The sequence below is a fragment of the Sciurus vulgaris genome (genome assembly GCF_902686455.1).
Source record: "Sciurus vulgaris genome assembly, chromosome: 2".
NCBI lineage: Eukaryota > Metazoa > Chordata > Mammalia > Rodentia > Sciuridae > Sciurus > Sciurus vulgaris.
In genome coordinates, this window is record NC_136462.1 from 70,240,690 (window position 1) to 70,263,081 (window position 22,392).

General features: G+C 38.7%; 1 pseudogene across 1 annotated transcript; it reads right to left on the reverse strand.

The window, feature by feature from the left end:
• Nucleotides 1–669: 669 nt before the first annotated feature.
• LOC306653639 (cytoskeleton-associated protein 2-like) lies at nt 670–8,774 on the reverse strand (annotated as a pseudogene). Its single transcript has 3 exons — nt 8,733–8,774; nt 2,466–3,050; nt 670–1,945 (listed from the first exon to the last, which is right to left on the reverse strand). The product of its transcript is annotated as a cytoskeleton-associated protein 2-like (transcript).
• Between the last annotated feature and the right edge of the window lie 13,618 nt (nt 8,775–22,392).

Below are 22,392 nucleotides of genomic sequence, written 5' to 3' on the forward strand. Positions count from 1 at the left end.
GGGGACACAACACAGCACAACATTCTACAGTCTGGGTAACACAAATTTGGTGGAAAAGCAATCTAAATCTTATATGTGTTTCTATTTGAAATTCTACACATTACAATTTTGGACTTATGCATGTGTGTGCTGCACCAGAGATTGATCTCAGGGACCTCAGGCATGCTGAGCACACACTATACCACTGAGCTTTATTCCATTCCCAGTCCCAATATTTTACTTTCATATTAATTAAATAAAGTCAAAAATATTGTCAGTATTCTGTTTAAAGGCAGGAAGTTATATCATAAAGTTTTAAAACATGTCAACATTAAAAATACACTTTTATCTAGAACACCTCATTTCCTGATGATGCATCATTACTGCACTTACATTTAGTAAATTGAGCAAGCTACCACTATGACAAAACCTGTTTATATTTAAGGAACATGATAAACAAACTGACAAAATTTACCTATGTTAAAGAAAAACTCAATCCGTGGACCATGACAAGGCAGGATTAACTTCCTGATGCACAGAAGGACAACTCCTGTAACGTGAGCCTTAGTTAAGAGAAGCTCACCACCATGAATACTTACTTAGCCAACTACAGACCTAAGGAAAATAGAAAGCCACAAAAAAGCAGAGGAAGCCAAGAAATAATAAAAACCTTCATCCTTCATTGGAGCTTTATTTCTCTCTTGTATCAGTCTCAGAGCACACAGGGCATAGCGCTATACTAGGGTGGTATATGAAAGCATCAGTTTTATCTCTCAGCTCTGATAACTGTTCCAAGAGGAGACATACAAGGATAATGGTCTTTTAACATATCTGGTAATTTAGAAGTCCTCTCTTGAAGACATTGAGAACGGCTCACTGGTATCAGAAACTTCAGTTCCTTAAATGCAGAATTTGATTCATCAAGTTGCATCTTCTTTTTTATACTTTGCAAGTACAGTGTAGTAGATACATTATATTTAATTAAGCAACTTGCTGTAGTCTCTGTATCAGGAGTCTTAGCATCATTGGTTGGATCTTTCATTTCGTCATCTCGCTCTTTTTCATAATCTTTAAATACTTTAATCCTGTGTTTATTCTCCCTTTCTGGTTTTCCTGGCTCTAGATTAACACCTATGTCTTCAGTGTTGACTTCTTGAATTGTTCTTTGGATGCATAAGCCTTAATATTTTCTCCCAAATTAACTTTTTCGTGACTCTTCATTGTTAGAATATCCACAACAGCCTGTCACGTCTCTTCAATAGGCAGAGCCCCTGCCAGAATGGCCTTCTCATAGATTAAGATAATATTTTCAGTAGGACTTGTGTACAAGGCATATCCAATATTTTACAAGTTTTTTGACATCTGGAATATTTTTAATTAGTTCATTCAGTGTAACCAATATTTCTTCTTTTGAACATCCCTTATTAATTAGGTTCAGGCATTCAGAAATTGTCACGTTTACTTTTTCAGTAAATAATCTTTGTTCATCTTCTTCTGCCATGGTAGTCCAAAAAGACACAACTGGTTTTTCATTTTGTCCTGCAGACGTGGACTGGGTAACTACTGAATTAGGGGGCCTTTTCAGTACTTGGGCTTTGCCAGTTTCCACTCACTCAGATGAGCTGTTCTTTCTTCCACAATTTCTTTGGGCTGTGCTGATCTATCAATAGTTGCTTTTGGTATAGTATGTCTTCATTGGTCAATGGTTTTTTACTTTTCTATCAGTTTGGTATTAGAAGATGAAGCAGGACTGGCTGTAATTTCAGATGCTATGGTTCTTGATAGCACCCTATTTCTTTTTATGTCCTGAAAAGAACTGGTTTTGACACTAGATAAAAATCATTAGTTGCAATAATTCTTTTTCATGAGGCCCTTTTCAGATTTTAATACTGACAGAGGTTTGGCTGATGCCTTGTTTCATGGTATCCTGGGTGTTATTGTAGTAACTTCTAATAGGAGGTCGCACTGAAAGAATGGACATTTTTTTAAGCTGTCTGTTTCATCTCAACTCCCTAAGGTTTCCCTCCCAGTAATGGGAACAAAGCCCTTAAAGCTGTTCCAGGAAACAGCCCCAAACAGAGAATAAAAGAGTAAATTGAGCCAGATAGCTAGATAGTGCTCAAACAGTAGGATTACCAGAAACTATTGACCAGAATCTACACCTGTTGTAAAACATTGTGGAACATGTTGTATGTTATCAGCAAACCCAGACCCCCGTTGAAATTTCCCGGCAGCTTTGTTCCCCATTTTTCCTTTTTTCCCCCCTTTTTCCCCCTTTCATGTGCGACCCCTCCCTATGTGTGGTTTCTGCCTTTATAAACCTACAAGATTTTCTGCTAGGGACTCGACTCCTCGAGTTGGGTCCCAGCGCGCTGGAATAAACACCTCTTGCGGTTTGCATCAAGTGACGCCTCCTGCGGTTGATTGGGGTTGCCGTCCATCCATGGGACAGAGTTGGGGTTTCCTTTTTGGGGGCCTTACAGCACAGGTTGTGTGTTCCGAGATTTAGTGTTCACAAATTTAGTGCTTTCAAATTTAGTAGTAGCAGTTGCATTTGAGCTGTATTACTTCTCATTGTTACATTGGTTGTGTTTACAGATTCAGGCTTTGTGGCTTGGGAGACTGTAGTTAAAAGTTTCTTTGTTGTTGCAGAACTCTCATTTTTGACTTGTAAAGGCTTTCTAAATGAATTAATCTTAGACTGAATGATTTAGCCACAATAAGATCCAAGAACAGGTTTCTTGGGCATGTTAGCTTCTTGATTTGGTTTTTCTGCAGGCATTGGTTTCTTTTTAGTATTATTCTTATTGTTTTTAAGGTTAAATGCCTGGTTTAATGTCATATTTTGATTTTGGGGATCACCTTTAATGGACAACTGTGGAGTCTGAGTGCTATCCTGAAAATCATGTATTTCAGTTTCTATAGCTGAATTGGTTAATTCATTAGAAGGTTTTAAAGGAATGTAATTTTTCCCATTGTATTATTTTTGCTCCTATAGGTATTTTGATATTTTCTTTATCAGTCATTTTTCTTTTCAGTTTCAGAATTTTTGTGTCTTCTTGGACTTGGTCCTCAGATAATCATCTCTTTGGGCTCTCTGTACCCAGACTAGGCCTTCTGACTCAGGGATAGCTGCAGGTCCCAGGGCACCGCCAGGTATACAACTCCACCTGGGTATCTCAAGCCATCACTGTGGCCTCACACAGCTTCACACTGAGCGCACACCTGCAAGCTTTGACCTTTGACAGCCACTGGCCGCTACCCATTCCCAAATACATTTTGTAACCTCTCATAAAACTATGGTTATAGTTCTGTTGATCTCATCAACCTCCTCACTATTTTGAATTCTCAGGACCCAAGAGGTTTATAAACCAAAGAATTAGTGGTTTTGCATGGTAGAACTGTTGCATGGAGACAGTGTTTCAATACAATGTGCCTATTAGCATCCAATTATATAAACCTGCTTTGTTTTATTAGCATCATACTGGCTCAAGAACAGAAAATAGGGGTGATTAGAGATGTGCTTCAAATGCTAACTCAAGTTCTATACCTCGAGAAATGGCTCCTATGTTTCAGTTAGATGAATAGGCTTCTCAGTGGCTAACATGTGAATTAGGTTTGTGTATAAGGTAAGATGGTATATACAAGGCAAAACTGATTGCGCATTCCTGAGAAACTAGGGGCAACAATTATTTACTAATGTACTGTATATACTTGGCACCACTGTAGAGACTGGAGATACAGAAGTGAATAAGACATAATCCCTGTCCCCAAGGAACTTAAAAGTCTGCTGCTTCTATTCTGCATTCACCTCCACGTTATAATCACTGGGAATAGTTTTCTAAAATTCCATTGTTTATTCCTTTTCCAAACCATTTTAAACCATATCTCTAGGGGTCAGGATCCAGGAATCAGTATTTTTAAAGTTCTCCAAATTAAAGTGCAACCAGGAGAGAAAACCTCTGTTTAGAAGAAAAGAAAAAGGAGTAAAAAAGTAGTTGCAGTACTAAAAAAAAAAATAAAAAAGTGCCATGTTAGGGATATTATGAGAATACCCCTCAAACCAGCCTTCAACAGTCAAAAAGCTTTCCTGAATGAGGGACCATCTGGCAGAATACTGTGGAATAGTAGTTGGCATGCAAAGGAGAATAGTTCAATGTAGGGAGCAGAATGTGTAAAAGCCCAGGAGGGAAAGAGAGTACAGATTATAACACAACACCACTCAAACTTCAATATGCAAATGAAACACTTAATGATCTTATTAAAATGCTGGTTCTGACTCAGTAAGTCTGGAGTAGGACTGAGATTCTGCATTTTTAACAGTCTCAAGGGATTTCGTTGTTGCTGGTCTAGCACAGCAAAAAATGTATAATTGGAACATAGGCCTGAGACACAGGCTGATGAAAATGAGCAAGAAAGATCCACCAGGGCTAGATCCTGAGAGTCTGTGCTAAGGGGTTTGAACTTGATCCTGGACTTCATATTGAAGGTATTAGGAAGTCACGTGTGGGTCCCTAGTCAAAAAGTGATAGAATCAGATTGCATTTTAGAAAGATCACTGGCTGCCATGATAGGAAGAGGTCAAAACTGGAAGACTCAGAGGTAGAGCATGTGCTTAGCATGCACAAGTACACAAGTACCTGGTTTCCATCCCCCAGCACTGTAGAGTCCTGTAAATTCTGTTGGTTGAGAGGTAGCAGGAAAGGGGAAAGTTGAGGATGATCCCTGTATCAAGAAGTGTTCTTTGTTGCAAACAGTGGATTTTATTTTGGCTCTTTTAACCAAAAACGGGTTAATTAAAAGATATTGAGTAGTTTATAGTATTATTGAGATAGTCAAAGGAATACTTAAGACTAAGCTCCCTGGAATAATAGTGTTTTAGCCAAGTTTTTCCTTACTGTGACCAAAAGACCTGACAAGAACAACAAAGAGGAGGAAAAGTTCATTTGATGCTCACAGTTTCTGAGGTCTCAATCCATAGATAGCCAGCTCCATACCTCTGAACCCAACATGAGGCAGGATAACATGGCAGAAGGCATAGCAGAAGAAAGCAGCTTAGGACATGGCAATCAGGAAGCAGAGGGAACTCTCCTCACCAGGGAATATAAACCCCAAAGGCATGCCCCCAGTGACCTACCTCCTCTAGCCACATCTTACCTGCCTACAGGTAATACCCAATTAATCTCTATGAGCGGATTAATCTACTGATTAAGTCACAACTCTCATAACATAATCATTTTACCTCTGAAAATTCTTGCACTGTCTCACACATGAGATTTTGGGGGACACCAATATACAAACCATAACAAATAGTTAAAACATGCTATAAAACTATTCAGATTAGAAATATGTCACTGATGTTTCCTATTTCAGTAAAAATGCCAACTGCTGCTACTGCTACCACTGAACCCAGCAACCCTGACTTTACTGCAACTGCTACTTTCACCAATATCATTTCTGTATCAGGTCTTGAGTGCCCCCATCCCTGAAAGCTCTGCCAGTAAGAGTCTTATGCACAGCCTGTTTATTCACATTGCTCACATCCAAATTTAGTTTTGCCTGGGAATATTTTATTCAGATGCCAGCATTCCAGCTGCAAAGGAGACTGGAATTTAAGTTCTGATTCTGCATGGGTGAGAAGGGATTACTCATAATGTGGGAATTTCCCCAAATATAAAAGCTATTCAGATAATAATGAATCAAATGTGAAATACGTGCACATTCTGTCTTGGGGGACAGATGGTGGTGCATTTTCAGAAATAAGGAATAAGAAAAAACACAGAGAGAGAGAAAGAAAGAAAGAGAGAAAGAAAGAAAGAGAAAGAGAGAGAGAGAGAAAGAAAAAGAAAGAAAGAAAGAAAGAAAGAAAGAAAGAAAGAAAGAAAGAAAGAAAGAAAGAAAGAAAGAAAGAAAGAGAAAGAAAGAAAGAAAGAAAAGATAGATAACAGGAGAAAAGGAGGGGTCAGGGTAAATCTCAGACTTATAAATTTTCAGGTGCTTGAGGGATACATTCAAGTGGGCTCTCCAATAGGTATTTGGTTATAAGGATTGTGTTAATCAGTTTTCCATTATTATAACAAAAGATCTAAGATAAGCAATTTAAAAAGAGGAGTTTTGGGATTTCCCTTCATGGTTGGCTCTGTTGTTTCTGGCAAGGCAGCACATCATTGCCAGAGCACATGGCAGAGAAAGCTGCTCACCTCACAGCAGCCAGGAAGGAAAAAAAAAAAAAAAAATGAAAGAAAGAAAAAGAAACAAGAAGGGGCCTGGATTCCAGTATCCTCTTTCAGGAAATTTCCCCAATGACCAGACTTCTTACCACTAAGCGGGACCTTTCAAAGGTTCCACTACTTCCCATCAGCACCACGAGGAGAGTACCAAAGCTTTAACACATGGGCTTTAAGGGGACTCCACACCATAGTAGGATCTAAAGTTCAAGAGATAAATTTGTACCCTACACGCCTGCAGATCTCTTGCTTCATTCAGATTGCTCAGTTAATCATCTCTCCAAGAGGCTCTGTCGACAATGGCACTTTCACGCTGCTCTTCATCACTTTTAGCCCTTATCACTTATCACTATTAATAGTATATTAGATATTTGTTCATTTGTGCATTATCTGTCTTTCTCACTCTATCTAATCCGTTTTATGTGCACAACATATGTGGTATTGTTCATGACAACATATACATGTCCTAGAACCACAGTTAGCACATTGTAGATGCCCAATAACTATGATTGGAATGTATAAATGAATTCATGGTAACTAAAGCCACACGAGTGAGGAGATAGCCTCCAGTTGGTGTGCACAGTGAACAACACTAACATTCAGAAGCAGGTAGGGGAGGTGGTCCCATGAAGGAAACTTCAGAAGAAGCATCTAGAACAGAGAAGGAAAATCAAATCTGTCAGGAAAGACAACTCTTCAAGATATAGAATATGCAGATTGGTGAAGGAAGATGCCTGAAACACATCCTTGGAATTTAATCTAAAACAACTTTTCAGCGTCATTACTTCAGAAAGAAGCAAAATCGCACTGTGCGGAGGAGAGACTGGGAGGTGAGACTCCAGATGCTCTCAGAGTAGCAACTCTTAAATTTAGGGAATTAAGGAATAATTTCCCCTCCTCCCTTTTCCCACCGTAAGTAACTCCCACATTCTACCAATTAGAGATTACTTTGTGTTAAAGGACTGCTATTAAAATGCAAATATACCTTTTAAGAAGGGTAACTTTCATTCACAGGATAATGGGAATTTCTTTAATCAGCTTCACACCCAGCAGAGTACAGCTAAACACAGTACTTAGGATATTAGACTTTTGACTGTAGCCCAGAGGAAGGAAACAATTGGAGTTGGAGGTCAAGTCTGGAGTGAATTTTAGAGACTCTGAAGGCAACATAATACATGTGTGCAGAAGTGCTATGAAAGAAAAAGGAGGCAGAAGTGGGTTCTGAAGAGAAAGTCAGCTGTTAACTAAGAAAAAACTAGCCCAGTGGTGAAATGATCCTGCAAAATTCATTTTCTGCCAAATTGGGCAGCAATTCTTATCTTCCCTCCAATCAGGGGATGTCACCTCTGCTTGGTTTAGTTCAGACTTTCCAGGAAATGGCTCCCCTTCTGAGTTCTGTCCTTCCCTTCTTGGAAGGCAGAAGGGAAGGAAAGAATACAATGAAGTGGAGAGAATTTAGTCTTCTGTTGTTGTTTGTTGTTGGTACTGGGGATTGAGCCAAGGGTACTTAACCACTGAACCACATTCCCAGTCCTTTTCATTTTTTATTTTGAGACAGGGTCTCACTAGGTTGCTTACAAACTTGCTAAGTTGCTGGGGCTGGCTTTTGACCCTTCCGTCCTCCTGCCTCAGTCTCCTAAGCTGCTAATATTACAGACATGTGCCAGCCTGAGAAATTAGTTTTTCTAATGCTCCCACTGTTTTCTGTCTCTCACTAAATTCTGAACCTCTTGAGAGAAAGAACAGACACTTATTCCTCATGTATCTCCAGTACCTAGCTCAGGGTCTGGCATGATGAATGCATGTTTATTAACAAATGAATACAGAAATGCAGTTATTAATTAATTCTGGAGTTGGAATTTTCTGTTTGTGGGATCTTCAGAATGACCTGACTCAAGCATTTTGAGGATCTACAATATTTGCTTCGCTTGCCAAAGGAGCAAACAATCAGGGCTACCATCTGATGATACTGCTCTCCCTTTTCCTCTCCAGCAAATGCAATTAAAGATTTTGGTGTATATGAGCAATTCATTATTAAAATCTCTATTATTCATTTATACTCTTTTGAAGTAAGTACAGTCTGACTTTACTTAGTTATAAGACTCACAGGCAATTTTTAAAAGTTCATTTTTATTTCTTTTGTATCTTTTGTATCAAATTGAATCTGATTCTAAGTTCTTTCCCCAACAGTCTAGAAGATTCCAGGAGAGCCTCCTTCAAGACTTCCTTCAAGTCTGCATGATCCCATGCAGGAACGCAGGCAGTAGCTCCACTCCTTCCAGCCAGGCCACATTAGACCTATAGGGGCATGTTCACCTAGGCTAGAAACCCAGCAGCCATTCTCCTGTGATGTCTTGCAGTGTCCCCAATGACTGGAAAATATAAAAGAGTTGACAGGGAAGTACTGAACGGGGTTTCTTCCTTGGAGGGGTGAGGGCGATGGTGTCACCTACACACAGACATGGGGGACTTGCTCCTTTTATTGTGCACGAAGCTTTTGGTTACATAGACTATGCGGCTGCTTACCTGAGGGGAGGCTCCTTCGGCACCAACCAATGAAAAGGTCATTAACTCTGCTTATTGCGGATGTTCCCAAGGCTACAGGCAAGCATCACAAGTCACTAAGTCAAACTCCACTTGTCTAAGCTATTGGTAAAATGAAAGATTTCTATCAAACATTGACAGTAGCTACCTCTGCCTTTCCAGTTTTCATCTCCCAACAAAAAAAATGACTCAAGCATCTCCACCATAGCCTTTGAGACAACTTATATCAGTATGCCAGATAAATTTTACTTGCTCTCCAGATCCACACTCAAGCATTTTCCACCTTATTCTCTGTGCCAATAGTCTGGCTTCTGTGGATTACATCAATGGGTCCTCAAGCCTCTGGCTTCTAGCTGAGTTTTGCCAATAGGAAGCTCTGGCAGGAAATGAAAGAAAGGTGAAGAACAGAGCTGAGTATTTATTTCCTAGATTCATCCCCAAAGCATCACCCGAAGTTGGTTGTGCTTCTTGGTGAAGGTCAACTATCCTCAAAGGTCTATACAAGTCTCTACCTCTGGATTCCAGACTCCCTCCCTTCTCCCTTCAGGTAAAGGGAATGGTAACATCTCAGTTGATACTATGCCCTGGGTTCCTAACCCTCTGTGGTTACTCTATACCTGCGCCTTAAAAAATAAGCCCTTTATAAATAAACTTTCTCAGGTTTCCTTGTATAGAGCATGTTGTTTGCTGATTGTTATAATTTAGATATTAGGTGTCCCCCAAAAGCTCATGTGTGAGACAATGCAAGAAAGCTTAGGGATGAAAGGATTAGATTATGAGTCTTAACCTAATCAGTGTGTTAATCCCCTGATAGGCATTAACTGGATAGTAATTGTGGACAGGTAGGATGTGACTGAAGGAGGTGGGTCCCTGGAGGCATGCCTTTGAGGTTTATATTTTGTTGAGCAGAGCTCTCTCTGCTTTCTAATCATGTCCTGAGCTGCTTTTCTCCACCATACACTTCCACCATGATGTGCTTCCTTATATCAGGCCCCAAGGAATGGAGTTGGCCATTGATGGACTGAGCCCTCTGAAATCATGAGCCCCCAAATAAACGTTTCCTCCTCTAATTGTTCTTGTTTGGTCTTAAACGTTTCCTCCTCTAATTGTTCTTGTTTGGTCTTTTGGTCACAGTGGCAAAAAAAAAAAAAAGCTGAGTAAAACATTGATGGAACTCTGACCAATACTCTTAAATTTTGTCTACACATTCTTTAAGTATTTTTCTGTACATAGTGAACTGTAACTTAATTTGATGTGTGAACAGAATATAACCTACCCTTATAACAAGTAGTTGAGTCTTACCCAATAAGAAGTGACCAACTATTCAAACTATATTCAATTAAGACAAATGGTAGCTATATTTAATTGGACTCAGTAGGCACTCTACCTCTGAGCTACAGAGACCAACAGGGTTCTCTCTATACCTCACTTCCACTTTCTGTATGTCACCTTCTTTTCTCTAGCTATAACTGTGATGTGGTGAATCAGGGCATTCTCAAACATTTGTATGTTTGATGTGTATGGATTGCTGCTCGATTCTAGAATCACAAATAAAACCAACTAAGATTCACAAAACTAGATCTCTTATAATTTTGTCTCTTAGCAATACAGTCAGTGTGATCAAATAATTTATATTATTTCTTTGACTATTGATATTATTTGATATCACTTTTCAAAAGAATGTATTGGTTCACGGTATTTATCCATGAATTTCAAATAACTATATATATTTTTTAAATTCCTACTTCCTAATTGAAAGAATAATTTTTAAAAGAATAAAATCATAACTCTCATATAAAATAAAATTAAGGAGGTTTCAAGATGGCAGACTAGAGGGTGGCTGCATTTCATGTTGCTCCAGGACTCAGAATTCAAAAGAGGAGATATTGAGAGACTTGGGACCAACTCAAAGCAGCCGGGTGAGTCTCTCCCATTGGGGAGGCATCCCGGATGGGGCGGTAGTCCTGGAACGCAGGGAACTTTGTGAAGTAGAGCTGCCTGGTGAGACACCCCTCCCCCCGCTGGAGCAGTGAACTCAGACAACTGGGAGCATCGTAGAGGAGGCCGCTCAGCACAGCACTGGGACTCGGAGCAACCACTGGGGCTCCAGGTGGCTGCCCAGAGGAGGAGCTGCGAGGAGAGCTGTTTGGACTCAGAGTGACCACTCCTGAACACCGGGGCCTGCCCGGAGGAGGAGGAGGAGGAGGAGCACGGCAGGTCGCTTGGACCCTAAGTGACTGCACCAGAGCTACAGGCGGTTGCCAGAGGAGGAGCTGCACAGAGAGCTGTTTGGACGCAGAGCAACCGCGTCTGAACACCGGGGGGTGGGGGGACTGCCTGGAGGAGGAGGAGGAGGGCGGCGGGCCACTTCAGCACCAAGTGACTGCATCAGAGCTCCAGGCGGCTGCTCAGAGGAGGAGGCGAGTGGTGAGTCGTTTGGACTCGAAGCGACAACTACTGAACACCAGGGGGCTGCCCGGAGGAGGAGGAGGAACGGAGCGGGTCACGTGGACTTGGAGTGACTGCCCAGGGCTACAGGTGGTTGGCGGGAGGAGGGGCACGCAGTGAGTTGCTTGGACTCCTAGTGACCGCACCGGAACACCGGGCAGCTGTCTGGAGGAAGAGGCGTGCGGCGGGTCACTGGGACTCGGAGCGATTGTACAGGGCTCCAGGTGGCTGCTCAGAGGAGGGGCCGCATAGCCAGGCGATTAGGTGCAGAGCAGGGTCCCAGGATCTAGGAGGCTTCTTGGTGGAAGAGCTGCACAGAGACACGCTTAGGGGCGGAGCGAAGGTTCCAGGACTGCGGGCAGATTCTCTGAGGAGAGGCAGCCTAAGGAGACTCGTCTGCAAAGGGTGAGGCTCCCAGGCCCAGGAGGTAGGTCCGGCCCCTGGGAACGTTGCGGAGGAAGGCAGCCCAGCCCAGGCGGTAGTTGTAGATTGAGGGGAACCTCTAGGAGGGGAACTGACCAGTGACACCTCCCCACCAGGTGAGTCTTCCCTGCCGGGTGAGGTTTTCCCACAAGGACGGTAAAACCAGAGACACAGGCCCAAACAGGCCTTGCCTCAGCCCACAGCCTAGTTCCCCTTTGGATGACCATTGGTCAACAAGTGGAGACACCTCTGCCCACTAGCAGGGAATATACCCCACCTGAAGGCCACCACCCCTAGAGAGGCAGCTTCCTTGTGGAGCACCGCACTATCAACTTCCTCCAAGACTTCAGCCTACTGAAGGCTAAGAGGGGATATACTAGAAATCTTCAGGGACATTATAAGTCAATAGAGGAAATCTGCAATATCTCAGCGGTCCACTGATATCTGAACAATATGAGAAAACAAGGGAAGAAAATGCCCCAAACAAATCTAGATGTTACATCAATAAAACCCAATGACAGCATGGCAGAAGAAATGACAGAAAAGGAGTTCAGAATGTATATAATTAAAATGATCAGAGAAGCAAACGATGAGATGAAAGAGCAAATGCAGGCACTGAATGATGAGATGAAAGAGCAAATGCAGGCATTGAATGATTGCACCAATCGACAGTTAAAAGAGCAAATACGGGAAGCAAAAGATCATTTCAATAAAGAGTTAGAGATATTGAAAAAAAAACAAAAAGAAAACCCTGAAATGAAGGAAACAATAAACCAAATTAAGAACTCCATAGAAAGCATATCCAGTAGGATAGAACACCTGGAAGACAGAACCTCAGACATTGAAGACAAAATATTTAACCTTGAAAACAAAGTTGAACAAACAGAGAAGATGGTAAGAAATCATGAACAGAATCTACAAGAACTATGGGATATCATGAAAAGGCCAAATTTAAGAATTATTGGGATTGAGGAAGGCCTAGAGAAACAAACCAAAGGAATGAACAATCTATCCAATGAAATAATATCAGAAAATTTCCCAAATCTGAAGAATGAAATGGAAAATCAAGTTCAAGAGGCTTATAGGACTCCAAATACACAAAATTACAACAGACCCACACCAAGGCACATTATAATGAAAATACCTAACATACAAACTAAAGACAGACTTTTAAAGGCTGTGAGAGAAAAGAACCAAATTACATTCAGGGGGAAACCAATACGGATATCAACAGATTTTTCAATCCAGACCCTAAAAGCTAGAAGGGCCTGGAACAACATTTTTCAAGCCCTGAAAGAAAATGGATGCCAACCAAGAATCTCATACCCAGCAAAACTTACCTTCAAATTTGACGATGAAATAAAATCCTTCCATGATAAACAAAAGCTAAAAGAATTCACAGAAAGAAAGCCAGAATTACAGAACATTCTCAGCAAAATATTCCATGAGGAAGAGATGAAAAACAAAAAAGCAAATCAGCAAAGGGAGGAATTATCCTAAAGGAATTGTCAAATAAAGGAGGAAACAAGTCGTGTCAAATAAATAAATAAATAAATAAAATTTAAAAAATGAACCAAATGACCGGGAATACAAATCATATCTCAATAACAACCCTGAATGGTAATGGACTGAATTCATCAATCAAAAGACATAGACTGGCAGATTGGATTAAAAAGAAAGATCCAACAATATGTTGCCTGCAAGAGACTCACCTCATAGAAAAAGATACCCATAGACTAAAGGTGAAAGGATGGGGAAAAACATACCATGCACATGGACTCAGCAAAAAAGCTGGAGTATCCATCCTCATTTCCGATAATGTGGACTTCAAGCCAAAGTTAGTCAGAAGGGATAAAGAAGGACATTACATATTGCTTAAGGGAAGCATAAATCAGCAAGATATAACAATCATAAACATCTATGCCCCAAACAGTGGCTCATCCATGTATGTCAAACAAATCCTTCACAATTTCAGAAACCAAATAGACCATAACACAATAATACTAGGTGATTTTAACATGCCTCTATCACCACTGGACTGATCTTCCAAACAAAAATTGAATAAAGAAACCATAGACCTCAATAACACAATCAATAATTTAGACTTAATGGACATTTATAGAATATACCATCCAACCAAGAGTGAATACACTTTCTTCTCAGTAGCACATGGATCCTTCTCTAAAATAGACCATATATTATGCCACAAAGCTAATGTTAGCAAATACAAGAAGATAGCGACACTACCTTGTATTCTATCAGATCATAATGGATTGAAGTTAGAAATAAATGAAAGAGTAAAAAACAGAAACTACTCCAACACCTGGAGATTAAACAATATGTTATTATATGATGAATGGATAACAGAAGATATTAGGAAGGAAATTAAAAAATTCTTAGAGGTAAATGAGAACAAAGAAACATCATATCAAAATCTCTGGGACACTATGAAAGCAGTACTTAGAGGAAAATTTATTTCAGGAGCGCATTTAATAAAAGAAGTAAAACCCAACAAATAAACGACCTAACACTACAGCTCAAAGCCCTAGAAAAAGAAGAACAGAACAGCACCAAAAGTAGTAGAAGACAGGAAATAGTTAAACTCAGAGCTGAAATCAATGAAATTGAAACAAAAGAAACAATACAAAAAATTGACAAAATAAATAGTTGGTTCTTCAAAAAAATAAACAAAATTGATAAACCTTTAGCCACACTAACAAAGAGAAGACGAGAGAAAATCCAAATCACTAAAATTTGGAATGAACAAGGAAATATCACAACAGACAGGATTGAAATACAAAACATAATTAGAAGCTATTTTGAAAATCTATACTCCAACAAAATAGAAAATTTCGAAGACATCGACAGGTTTCTAGAGACATATGAATTGCTTAAACTGAACGAGGAGGACATACACGATTTAAATAGACCAATTTCAAGTACTGAAATAGAAGAAGTCATCAAAAGCCTACCAACAAAGAAAAGTCCAGGACCAGATGGGTTCTCAGCCGAGTTCTACAAAACCTTTAAAGAAGAGCTCATTCCAATACTTCTCAAAGTATTCCATAAAATAGAAGAGGAGGGAACCCTCCCAAACTCATTCTATGAAGCCAATATCACACTGATACCTAAACCAGACAGAGACACATCAAGGAAAGAAAATTTCAGAGCAATATCCTTAATGAACATCGACACAAAAATTCTCAACAAAATTTTAGCTAATCGCATACAAAAACATATTAAAAAGATAGTGCACCATGATCAAGTGGGTTTCATCCCAGGGATGCAAGGTTGGTTCAACATCTGGAAATCAATAAATGTAATTCACCATATCAATAGACTTAAAGTCAAGAATCACATGATTATTTCAATAGATGCAGAAAAAGCATTTGATAAAATACAGCACCCCTTCATACTCAAAACACTAGAAAAAATAGGGATAGTGGGAACATTCCTTAACATTGTAAAGGCCATCTAAGCTAAGCCCATGGCTAATATCATTCTAAATGGTGAAAAACTGAAAGCATTTCCCCTAAAAACTGGAACAAGGCAGGGATGCCCTCTTTCACTACTTCTATTCTTGAAACTCTAGCCAGAGCAATTAGACAGACCAAAGAAATTAAAGGGATACGAATAGGAAAAGAAGAACTCAAACTATCCCTATTTGCTGATGATATGATTATATATTTAGAGGAACCTGGAAATTCCACCAGAAAACTCTTAGAACTCGTAAGTGAATTCAGTAAAGTAGCGGGATATAAGATCAATGCACATAAATCTAATGCATTTTTATACATAAGTGATGAATCTTTGGAAAGAATAATTAGGAAAACTACCCCATTCACAATAGCCTTGAAAAAAATAAAATACTTGGGAATCAATCTCACCAAAGAGGTGAAAGACCTCTACAATGAGAACTACAGAACACTAAAGAAAGAAATTAAAGAAAACCTTAGAAGATGGAAAGATCTCCCTTGTTCTTGGATAGGCAGAATTAATATTGTCAAAATGGCCATACTACCTAAAGTGCTACACAGATTCAATGCAATTCCAATTAAAATCCCAATGATGTACCTTACAGAATAGAGCAAGCAATTATGAAATTCATCTGGAAGAATAAGAAACCCAGAATAGCTAAAGCAATCCTTAGCAGGAAGAGTGAAACAGGGGGTATTGCAATACCAGATCTTCAACTCTTCTACAAAGCAATAGTAACAAAAATAGCATGGTATTGGTACCAAAATAGAAAGGTAGATCAATGGTACAGAATAGAGGACACGGACACAAACCCAAATAAATACAATTTTCTCATACTAGACAAAGGGGCCAAAAATATGCAATGGAGAAAAGATAGCCTCTTCAACAAATGGTGCTGGGAGAATTGGAAATCCATATGCAACAGAATGAAACTAAACGCATACCTCTCACCATGCACGAAACTAAACTCAAAATGGATTAAGGACCTCAGAATCAGACCAGAGACCCTGCAGATTATAGAAGAAAAAGTAGGTCCAGATCTTCAATATGTTGGCTTAGGACCAGACTTCCTCAACAAGACTCCCATAGCAGAAGAAATAAAAGCAAGAATCAACAACTGGGATAGATTCAAACTAAATAGCTTTCTCTCAGCAAAGGAAACTATCAGCAATGTGAAGAAAGAGCCTACAGAGTGGGAGAAAATCTTTGCCAATCATACTTCAGATAGAGCACTAATCTCCAGAATCTATAAAGAACTCAAAAAACTCTACACAAAGAATACAAATAATCCAATTGACAAATGGGCTAAGAAATGAATAGACACTTCACAGAAGAAGATCTACAAGCAATCAACAAACATATGGAAAAATGTTCAACATTTCTTGTAATAAGAGAAATGCAAATCGAAACCACCCTAAGATTTCATCTCACCCCAATTAGAATGTTGATTATCAAGAATACAAGCAACAACAGGTGTTGGCGAGGATGTGGGGAGAAAGGTACACTCATACATTGCTGGTGGGGCTGCTAATTAGTGCAGCCACTCTGGAAAGCACTGTGGAGATTCCTTAGAAAACTTGGAATGGAACCACCATTTGACCCAGCTATCCCACTCCTTGGCCTATACCCAAATGACTTTAAATCAGAATACTACAGAGATATAGCCACATTAATGTTAATAGCAATTCACAATAGCCAGATTGTGGAACCAACCTAGATGTCCTTCAATTGATGAATGGATAAAGAAACTGTGGTATATATATACAATGGAATATTACTCAGCCATAAGGAATAATAAAATTATGGCATTTTCAGGCAAATGGATGAAATTGGAGAATATCATGCTAAGTGAGATAAGCCAATTTCAAAAAACCAAAGGACGAATGATATCACTAATAAGTGGATGATGACAGATAATGGGGGGTGGGAGGGGTTAGTGTTAGGGTTAGTATTAGGGTTAGAGTTAGGGTTAGGGAGGGGGCCAAGTATGGAGGAAGGAAGGACTGTATAGAGGGAAAAGAGGGGTTGGAGGGGTGGGGGGAGGGGAAAAATAACAGCATTACCCTATGTAAATTTATGATTACACAAATGGTATGCCTTTACTCCATGTACAAACAGAGAAACAACATGTATCCCATTCGTTTACAATTAAAAAAATAAAAACAAAAAAATTAAATTAAATTAAATTAAAACATATATGTTAGCTTTCTGTTGCTGTGACAAAATACCTGAGAAAATCAGCTGAAAGGAGAAAGGTTAATTTTGTTTCAGTTCCTGGTCAGTGAGTTCTATTGCTCTTCAGCCTAAGGTGAGGCAGAACATTATAGTGGAGAACGCACGGTGGGGCAAAACTGTTCATCTCACAGCAGCCAAGAAGCAAAAAAAGAAAGGGCCCAGGGTCTCAATATTCCCTTCAAAGCATGTCCCTAATGACCTAACTTCCTTTTGTGGGCCTCACCTTCCACCAATCCCCAAAGCACAATGTGCTGGGGAGGAAGCCTTTAACATTCAAACCTTTGGGGGACATTTAAGATCCAAACCACAACAATGTGTCAAAACTTTTTCCATTATGAAAAAGGAGAGTAAAAAAAATAGAGTACAACCAGTGCAAAGGAGAACTCAGCTCTACTATACCTAAAGAATTGTAAATGACTTACATAGATATTTCCCACTAAAGGAGGTAGATCCTAACTCCCCACCCCATGAGTATGGCTATTCTTAGTGATTTGCTCCCAAAGAGTAAAGTGCTAAAAGGAAGGGTCATAATTTTATAGTGGAGAAACCTGGCATATTCTACCCCACTCAGATGATCACTGTTAACATCACCAGCAATAAAAGTCAACAGCAGGGATAAAGAAAATGTGGTACACATAAGCAATGGAATATTACTCAGTCTTAAAGAAGAATGAAATTATGGCACTTGCAGATAAATGAATGGAACTGGAGGATGTCATGCTAAGTGAAATAAAGCAATCCCAAAAAATCAAAGGTCAAATGTTTTCTTTCATAAGCAAATGCTGATCCATAGTGGGGAGTGGGTAGGAAAGAATGAAGGAACTTTGGATTGATAGAGGGGAGTGATGGGAGGGGTGGGGCAGGTATGAAAAAATATTTTTTAAAGAAAAAAATGAGTTGACAGCATGTACCCTTGATATAATGTGATAACAATGACACTTCACTTCTGTTCTCTTCCTCTAAAATCCCATAACTCTCTATTTAGGATAAAACTGTCCAATTCTAATAGAGGGGTTTCCTATAGTATACCTGACCCATGATCCTCAAAACCAGGAGCAAAAGTCATTCAAAACAAATTCTGGAAGAAACACAATGACTATCGGTAATATGACATCCTGAATGAGATCCAGAAAAGAAATTTCAGGGAAAACTAACAAAATCTGAATAAAGTATGGAGTCAAAGGAGTATTCATTCTCAGTTGTAACAAATGTAACATAGTAATTTGAAGTTTTAAATTTGGTCTAAAGTTGGGAAACTAGGTGAGGGACATATGTACTAAGATTTGCAAACTTCTCTATAAATCCAAACCTATTCTAAAATAAAAAGTTTTGTAAAAAAGAACAGAGCTCAAAGTGTTTCACATTTATACTTAAGTAAAATATTCTGAGATAAATTTTCAAGTGGATAAAAAATTCAGTCAGTATTCACAGGGTAGGACTGGCTAGAGCTGGGACTCAGCGGCAGAGTGCTTGCCTAGCATGTGTGAGGCACTCGGTTCAATCCTTAGCACCACATAAAAATAAACAAATAAAATAAAGACATTCTGTACATCTATAACTACAAAAAAATTTTTTTTTAAATATTTCAAAAATATTCACAGGGTAATAGTTGCATTCCACTATTGCATTATTTGTATTTCTGGGAATACAAATCATATCTCAATAATAACCTTGAACATTAATGGCCTAAACTCATCAATCAAAAGACACAGACTGGCAGATTGGATTAAAAAACAAGACCCAACAATATTCTATCTCCAAGAGACTCACCTCAAAGGCAAAGACATCCACAAACTGAAGGTGAAAGGATAGGAAAAAATAAACATGACAAGCAGGGGTGTCTATCCTCATATCAGATAAAATGGACTTTAAACCAAAGTCAATCAGAAGAGACAAAGAAGAACATTTCATACTGCTTAAGGGACTCATACATCAACGAGACATAACAATCGTAAATATTTTTGCCCCAAACAATGGAGCATCTAAATACATCAAACAAACCCTTCTTAATTTCAAGAATCAAATAGACCACAGCATAATAAGATTGAGTAACCATAACATGCCTCTGACAGCACTAGACAGATCCTCCAACAAAAAACTAAAGAAGCTATAGAAGTAAAAAATAGAATTAATAATTAATGATTTAGATTTAACAGACATATATAGAATATTTCACCCATCAAGGACTGAATACACTTTCTTCTCAGCAGCATATAGATCCTTCTCTAATATAGACCATGTGACATAAGTAATCACATTTGTTGGCATACCATTGTAATATTACCTTAATAAATTTTTTAGCATCTGTAGGGTTATTTTGATAGTTCCCTTTCCAATGGTATTAATTTTTGTCTTTCTTTTTCCTTGATTAGACTTCTTTGATTTTATCAAATTTTAACTATATTATTTCTTCTCTATTTCATATATTTCTGCTCCTACTCTTATTTTTCCTTCCTACCACATGATTTGAAAATAATTTGATGGGGCTGGGGAGATAGCTCAGCTGGTAGAGTGCTTGCCTCACAAGCACAAGGCCCTGAGTTCGATCCCCAGTACCACAAAAAAAAAAAAAAAAAAAAGGGAAGTTGAAAATAATTTGATGGTTATTCTAGCTTCTTTCTCATACAAGTACTTTAAATTATAAATGTTCATCTGAGTACTGTTTCATCCCAAGATACTGATATTTTAAGCTTTTATTATCACTTAGTTCAAAGCACTTTTTGTTTACTTTTCTTTCACTTTATTCCTTGACTTCTGAGATACTTATAAGTGTGCCATTAAGTTTTGAAATAGTTGACATGTGGGGGTGGAGTTCTATATATCTTAAGGTGATTGATTTCTAATGTAATAAATTATGCAAGAAACAGTCTGCTTGATTTCAAATTTTCAAAAAGTAATGGAAATGCTTTTTATATTGATTGTATTGGTTACATACATGTCAAAACTAATCAAATTGCATACTTCAAATATGTGCATTTTATTATACTTCTATTTTACCTCAATAAAGCTATGGCAAAAAACAAATATTCAAAAGGACTTGGATTGATTTGCTCAGTTATCACAACCCTATAAACAGAAAAATCACTTAGAGATCAAGATAATTCATCAGTCTCCCTTGGGGAAAACCTACAGACTGCCAAAGATGTACATTATTACCTTGGAGTAAAAGCACTTGCTATATTATATTACCTAGGCAACACACTAGCAAATAAAGCAGTAATAAAACAAGAATTTGAAAAGCAAATTGAACAAAAGAACAATCAATATCAAGTTCCATACTAAAATCTGTACCCTAACCTGGTTTTACAAACTGTTCAAGAAAGACAGACTGAGCTATTAGGTGGATTTTTCAAGCCTTATTTTTCTGTATGGGGGAGTCTTAAACTGGACTAGCACCCCTAGCCTTGGTCACCATCTATGACAAGGAGCAGCTCGGTTACAAAATATATGATTTTGACTATTTGGCTTTGGACTTTTGATTTCAGACTCGTGTTGAAATCTGTTTTTGTTCTTGTTTTTGTTTTTTATCAGGCTGGGAGTTTAGTTCAGTGGTAGAGCATTTAACTAGTAGGTGCCAGGCACTGAGTTTGATCCCCAGCACTGCAAAAATTAAAGAAAGATAATAAATCTGTATGTTTCCTCTTTCTACAGTTTTAATACATGTGGCGTATGTCAAGAAGTCAGAATTTACATGGACCTTTCACACTTTTGTTTCAGATACCCTGGTAGAAGAATGATTATCTTTCGGTTAATGGATTGGGCACCCCCCAACCAAAGTGAAATTTGCATGAGCCAAATTACATTACCGGGCTGGGGAGATAGCTCAGCTGGTAGAGTGCTTGCCTTGCAAGCACAAGGCCCTGAGTTCGATCCCCAGTACCGCAAAAAAAACAAAAAAAACAAATCACATTACCTCAAACATTCCCTATGTTCATGTGACACATTAACAGATGGAAACTTAATTTCACTTTAAAAAATTTTTGTTTTTAGTTTTTGATGGACATTTATTTTATTTTACTTATTTATATGTGATGCTAAGAATCGAAACCAGTGCTTCACACATGCTAGGTAAGCTCTCTACCACTGAGCCACAACCCCAGGCCCTTAATTTCACTTTTATAAATAAGTTTTGTTAGCATTACCTGATTAACCTTAATATATAATTATCCTGTATTCTTAAACTAAAACTAATTCTTTATAGAAGTCATTCAAAATTTCAGTGTTGCACAAAATAACTCCTTTTAATTAGAGAACTGGGTATACGGAGGTGAGGGATAGATTTTACAACTAAATAATCCTCAGGATACAAGATTAGCTTTGACATTTTTCTCTAGCCATGGAAAGATATCAGGCACTGCATTTCTCTGTGGAAGGCCACAGGTCCTGTTGAGTGTCTTTCCTCCAGCTACAACTCCTTCCAGTTCCAGAATACTGTTCCTTCCTCTTACCCTTTCAGAATGGAAACCACTTCCTACTCTTTGCTACCCCTTTTTCATTTACCCTAACCTTTCACAAACCTGCTAAACGTTTCTTTCCTTCATCTCTTTTCAGCCACCCTTTGAACTATGCTTCTTATCAAGATAGCTGCTTTGACACTTTCCCAAGTCAAAATTATTTCTGCTTGGAATCTAATTTTTCATGTGTATGTTTTAAGAGGACGCAGAACTGCTTCTCCAGATTATCCTTGAATCTACACCAATGTGTGTAGAACTAGCATAGCTATTCATCCAAATGAAAGTTCGAATTTGGCCTTTCACTTTTCAGTAAAGAATGTAACCTCACCATTTGGTCTTTTGATCTCCAATCTATAGTGTCCTGGGTCAGTAATAATAAATACCTACCCTGCAAACCCTTCACAGGAACTAAACCTTGAATCATCCCATTGTTCAACTCTTCACAAAAAGTCCAGGTGAGAAAATTCATTAGGATTGGGTGATATATCCCAAGGGCATACACTGATCTTTAGTAAAATAAGACAGTCAAGTCAGTACATTAGGGTCATAATACCTCTGATGTATTTTGGGTTGCATTAACAGATTCTAATTTTGTCAAGGGGCAC